Source organism: Aphelocoma coerulescens, chromosome 11 (assembly GCF_041296385.1).
Source record: "Aphelocoma coerulescens isolate FSJ_1873_10779 chromosome 11, UR_Acoe_1.0, whole genome shotgun sequence".
Taxonomy (NCBI): domain Eukaryota; kingdom Metazoa; phylum Chordata; class Aves; order Passeriformes; family Corvidae; genus Aphelocoma; species Aphelocoma coerulescens.
Genome location: NC_091025.1, coordinates 12,383,817 through 12,390,120, shown reverse-complemented (window position 1 = coordinate 12,390,120; position 6,304 = coordinate 12,383,817). Strand labels below are relative to the sequence as shown.

The 6,304-nt window shown below is 45.7% G+C and overlaps 1 protein-coding gene across 3 annotated transcripts in view; it reads right to left on the bottom strand.

Annotated features, from left to right (window-relative positions):
- Nucleotides 1-5,379: 5,379 nt before the first annotated feature.
- Nucleotides 5,380-6,304, bottom strand: part of SALL1 (spalt like transcription factor 1) — a 206,170-nt gene continuing 205,245 nt past the window's right edge. For all 3 annotated transcript variants that reach the window (XR_011154496.1, XR_011154495.1, XR_011154498.1), the window contains one exon: nucleotides 5,380-6,094. The gene's annotated coding sequence lies outside the window, so the exon portion shown is untranslated. The remainder of the gene's footprint in view (nucleotides 6,095-6,304) is intronic.

The following is a 6,304-nucleotide window of genomic DNA, read 5'->3' as shown; positions in this document are numbered from 1 at the left end:
ACATTTCTTTTAGTCCTTCCTTCAACATTTCTAGGAAACTTAGGACTTGTTGTACTGTATAAAATCAAGTCTAAGAATACTACTTGTGTTTGACCAGTTAGCACCTGGTGCTGTAAGGGAAAACCACCGAAGAGTGACTATAGCTACCTGGAGTTTTCCTGGGGGAAAAATGATTTCATTTTTAAATGCTTAGTACGCCACCTTACTAACCCTAGTGAGCAGCTCCTCCTGGAATAATGCTGCAGCTCCCACTTCGTGTGTGTTTTCTGTCTAGAGAAATTCTAACTCCTATCCAGTACTTCTGGGTTTACCTTTTTATTTATTTATTTTCCTGAGTATTTTTGTAATAATAAATAAATAAAAATAGATAAGAATAGTGAATAAAGTCCTACCTGGGTGTGCAAAAGGAATGCCGTTAATTTAAGTAATTTTAAAAACCTTTATCTTACTGAAAATTCTTAAACGCTTGTAAAAATAGATGCAAAAGTTATATTGAGGAGACGGCTACCGTAAAGGGTCGGTTTGTTCTCTCGGCTGAGCTTTTCGCTGGCAGTAAGTGATGCTCGGGCCGTGCACAGGCCGTGCCGGGGCCGCGCTCGGGCCGGGCCGTGCCGCGGGGCTGATCGCGCCGTCCCCGGCTGCGCCTCCGCGCTGCGGCCACGCGGGGGCGGTGCCCGCCCCGGCTGCGCGCCGAGGGGAGCGCCGCCGCTGTGTCCCCGCGCGGCCCCGCGGCTGCGGCGCGGCTGCGGCCTGCTGCTCCCGGTGCCTGCGGCCTGCTGCTCCCGGTGCCTGCGGCCTGCTGCTCCCGGTGCCTGCGGCCTGCTGCTCCCGGTACCTGCGGCCTCACCCGGGGAGCTGCGTAGAAAGCTCGCACAGCTTTATGCATCTCGGGCCTGCCCCACGCATAGGGCAGGGGGGTAACGCCCTCCTGCTCGAGCCCACGGGCAGTCCGTGCGGCCGGAGCGGCCCAGGGCTGGGCTGGCAGTGTGACCCGCAGCCCGAGGCCAGGCACGCTGGCCAGGTCCCGCTGCACCACCTCTGGGCTCATCATGGAAAGCTGGATCCAAGTGGTGCCTGTGTCTGAGTGATGAAAGCAGATATTACTTGGGAGATGCAAAATGACAAGGAAATCTGAGGGCAAATGCAGCGCTCAGTGGAAGCTGACGAAACTGTATCAACAACATGAATTTTCACACCGAAAAGTTTCATGCTAAATGAAGTGCCACAGAAGAGAACCCAGGCACTCCATGAGAAGAGGTCCAGCCACGAGAGCTGAGCCGGGTGGTGTGGCTGCACCTCAGCCTCCCTCAGCCCCCGTCTTCCCTCCCGGCTCTCCAAGATCAACCTGCTCCCAGCCAGGAGCACTCCACGCCCTGGAGGAGTCCCACCGCCCCTGGGAGCTGGTGCAGGCTCCAGGTTGTAAAGACCAAAATAAAAGCACCACCCCCACCAAAAACCAACCTGCCTTTTGCAGCCCTGACAAGTTTTGCAGCTGGTTGATATGTGCATACAGAAATTTGATAGTGGCTATTGTTATTCATTAAAAACTTTAATAAAATCATTAATTTTAATTAATTGAAAAAAAAAATCGGAGTTTTTCTGGGTCTAACTAATCCCTATATGTCTTAATAACTGAAAATGGAAATAATTCTGTGTGTGTATTTTCTACCTCTGGCTCTGCCTGACTCTCTGAGGCACCATTTGGTTGCTGGTGCTGTGCTGGGGCTGTGGGGCTGAGCTGCCCCGGCAGGAGCTGCCCACCCACACTGACAGCAAGGCAGGCCTGGCTTCACCACGTGCTCTGCAAACTTTCTACACCTTTAGCTTTATAATTTTTGATGAGTCTTTGCTTTCCATCCTCTTTGTCCTTCGTTTTTCAGCTGGTTCCCTGTTCCATGAAGCAAAGAGACATCTGGGAATGTAAGGATAATTGTACAGAAGTTACATAGTAATTTCTTTTTAAACAGTATATAAATTGGCTGGATTTGCCTTCACTTTGTAATGAGACCAGTTTGACTCTGCTAGTGCTTATGTGTGAAGATGTTATTCACTGGGTGACATCTCACATTCCACACTGCATGTTGGGGTATTTTTAACCATGCAAACTTCCCACCTATCAAAGTAATTTGCAAAGGTAATTTTGTTTCTACTCATCTATCACAATAAATCAATGAATAAATAAATTATAATGCAACAATTAAATGTATAATGAGATGGGCGACAACTATTAATAAATGCAGAGCTAGTTGCCCAAAGGTGAACAGACTCCCCCTCTCTTCTTACAAATCAGGTAATGATCTTTCTATAATGGAGAAAGAAGCAGCTGTTAAACATGTAAATGAAACCAAGGGATATATGAGTTCACACTATAATACTGTTCTTCAGCCCCTTTATTATTGTTACTTTATCGGTTCTTCTGTGACTTTTCCTCTGAATATTTAAAGACAGGGAGGGGATATGCAATTATGCTTAAACATCCTTCTGCCAAATGATTGACTGAATGAACTCACCCATGCTGCTGAGGAAGGAGTTGGCTCCCTTCAGCAACCTAACTGGTACAGGCTGAGTTTTATCCCAGCAGGGCTATTACAAAACCAGTGTTGATCTCCTGGATAATTCAAAAGAGAATGCTGAAATTTCATGAGGGATAGAGGTCCCTTAAAAAAAACCCCAACAAATTGGCCTTATTAAACATCTAATCTAAACAAAACTATACAAGTAGGGTATAAACTAGTGTATCTTCTAATTTTAAATATGGCTGTGAATTGTAATATCACTGCTGCTCTCAGTATTTGATATTGCTATAAGGAAAAGCAGAATACAGTTTTCCCCCTGAAGTCTTGTTGCTGTAATAAGCATGCTTGGGGATGCTTCCTGTTTCTTCAATTCCCATCTATCCTCAATATTTTTTTTCTCTTCAAAATTAATTGTCAGAGGCTTAACGTTTCATTGAAACACCTTTACTTCTTTCTTCAATGGTGAATCCCTTGTCATTTTACCCTGGCTCTTTCCTGAATGTGTGCTCGTGTTCTCTGTCTCTCTGTGCCACTTGCCGTGTTTGTGCTTTACCACCCGAGATCACATTATTCAAAACACTTGTTTTCAAAGGAATGATTGATGCATGGGGGTTTGCCTCAGTCTAAGCTGACTCTGGCACACCATTAATGTGGGGCTGAGGAAGTACAGCATTGCCCAGAATATCAAGTTGTTTATCTAAAAGTTTCTTATATTTAGAAGAGTACAGATTTCCCTCTCAGCCCCCCATACAGTCTGAGAATTTCAAGGGCAGCAGTTGGCAGAGAATTCAATGAAGCTACAGTGGTTGATTTATTGTAATAGATGGCAGAAAACAGAATTATCTTAGCAAATTAGTTTGGCTGATAGGAAAGCTGGCCAGCAGATAAGGGGCAGTGCTGTTGCCTGACCTGACCTGCACATGCCTCTGACAGAGTTTCACCAATTTGCAGTTGAGGATGAGTCACTACACTGAGCAGAAAGTGCTCAGGAAGAACAAACAAAGCAGGACGTGGCCACGAGCTGCACGCAGTATGCTCCCTGGAAGCACTGTCCTTGACACTGTCCAGCTGCCCTGCAGTTTCTGGGTAAGGTGAGAAACATTATCTGATCCATTCATCATTTTATACAATTCAGATATTCAGGAAGAGGCTGTTTCACAGAAAAAGCTGGACAAGTTTTTCAACTGCGTATTGCAGTCACTGAAGTTCAACTGTATTTATTAACCCCAGTGAAGTGATTTCTTTGGCTTTCCACTGCTGGACCTCTCTGGCTCTTTAAAGCCCAGCAGGAGCTGGATGAGGGGACCTGTGGCAGTCAGGTGACCCATGGAGATTTACTAAAAGCTCACAGTCTTATATGGGTCTTGCCTGCAGACAGAAACAAAAGCATTTTAACTCTCCCCAAACACTGTGTACTCCCACTTTTCCTGTTTATACAGGAAAAATTAGAACTCTCAAAGCCTTGAATAAGTTCACAGTATATTCTATTTAGCACTGAATGAAGCTGTTTGTGCAGTAGGGCACAGAAGCTGTTTAAAACTGGGCAGAAAGGAAAGATACGTACAGATATAAAAGCTCACATTTGAGAGGAGTTCAGTTTGGGAGTTGTCACTAACTGCACACACGTGTGTGTGTTTGTGTCTGTGTGGTTGAGAAGCACAGTTGTCATAAAGGGAAGCAAGACCTTTCCTGCTGTATTTCATCTTGCTGGAGCTCCCTGGAGCAGGATGGTCAGGGTGGGAACCGTAGGACAAAGCCGTCAGGTGACATCGTTGGTGCATTGCTGTACAAGGTGCTCAGAAGATATTTTTTAAGCAGGCACTGGATGTGCCTTTGATTTTATGTTGGGCTGCTGAGGATAGCAAGAAGAATTTTTCAGTTTAAACTCTGACTTTGTCAGCAGACCCCAAAGGATCCTCCTCTGGAAACTGACAGTTTTAATATCTTTCATCCTGGGGAAGCAAGTGCTTCCCATGCCCTGGGAATTCGCTCAGAAGTGCTGACTGGGATCTCACAGACAAAAATGTTGGAATTTAGTGGAACAGTTGATTCTATGCCCCAAGTCCCCCATAAGCTCAAAAGTGCAGAGTTGTGGAACACCTCATGGCAAGAGCAGGCTGAGAAATGTACACGGTGTCCTGGTCCCTGCAGGTGCAAAAAGGTACCAGTAGGTGCTAAAGCTTTAACCCCTGCGGGCCACCTGGATTAGCATATTCATCAGGGGTGTGCAGGAATGAGTTTTGCACTCTTGGTTAGTAGCATTCATCTTGTCTTTGCACAGGCTGGGAACCCTGCTTGGCTCCTACAGCCAGAACCAGCAGCCACCTCTTAGTTCTTGTGACAAGTGTGAGGAAATTAAATTATAAACATGGAGAAAAATACTACGCTAAACATTGTGGGGGGGGCGGTGGGGAGAGAGGGACAGGAATGGACCCTTTCTACAAGGTAAGAACTCAGTGATAAATAGATCTGTGCATATTTCCCAGTCTCATTCCTCACTTGCCAAGTCTGATGCTATTTTCATTAGGCCATGTTACCATACATGTCATTTTATACAAAGGTGCAGTATATCACAACTGGAGGTTGAGGTGCTTGTAGTGAACACAAATGAGCTTGTAATGGTCCATCTGCTTTGATTTTATTTAGTGATCCCTCAAGGGCTGGGAGCTAGAGTGAGAATAACAATGCTTCAACCCATCTGCTATTGTAGTACCAGCTCCAGTTGAATTATCACATGTTCTGAGTGGCTGGCATATGCTGTGACATAAAGCCACAAGAAAGTGTTGCTCTCCAGCTGTTGTGTTGACAAATACTTTTCAGCCAGTCATTAAGTTCAGCTCAGTAACCAGGGGGAAACTGTAGCTAAAAGTTGATTATTATTTTATTTTATTTTATTTTAAGCATTAGAAATCACTAGTACAATATATTTTATTTAAAAATGTGTCACTAAGGGCACACGTTGTATATGAGCTCTAACAATAAAAAATTCTCTGTGATGCCCATAAATTTATGTGTTATAGGATTGGATGGGCATCTCTGTAACTGACAGTGTAAATCTTAGTAATGAGGCTCTGGCTAACCTTGTTTAAGCAGCAGCACATCTCAGGATGTGTATGTATAAACTTGCTGGCCTGGCAGCGCTATGGGCCACGAACACGCCTGACCATGGAAGGAACGACTCAGAAAGAGATTGTGATCTGAGGCGCCATGCAGGGATGGATAACCAGACTGGCTTTAAATTGAGCAGGAAAGTGAGGCAAGACCTCCACAGAGACAGGTACCTTGTGGGTGCAACAGGTTCAGATAGCTCATCCAGCACTGCCCCTCATCTGGGCTGCAAAGTCTCACTGCTAAAAGTGGCCACTAATTTGGCCTTTACTCCCTCTTCCACCCTTGGTGGCCTCCTGAAGAGCTCAGGTCACTCTGGGGGCACCCAATTTGTGCCTGCACAGAACACTTGCTCCAGAGGAAACCTTAGAAGAGTGTTTGTGGCTCTCTGCTGATGATAGTCTGATTGCCCCCTTCTCCTTCCTCTCTCCACCCTGTCCTCTCAGGGCTGCTGGAATCCACCACTGTGCCTGGGAACAAAATAAAAGGCATTTCCCATAGGTTCAAAGGCTGATATACAGAGAGATGTATGTGGGGAAGGAGATGTTCCCTGCTCAGGCTGAAAGAATGTTCTCTCTTTCTGCAGGTAACACACCCAAGGACAGCACACACCTTTTGGGCACTGGCCACTGGCCGGTAGGCACACTTTCAATGAGAACAGAGACAATAAAATCTCTTCT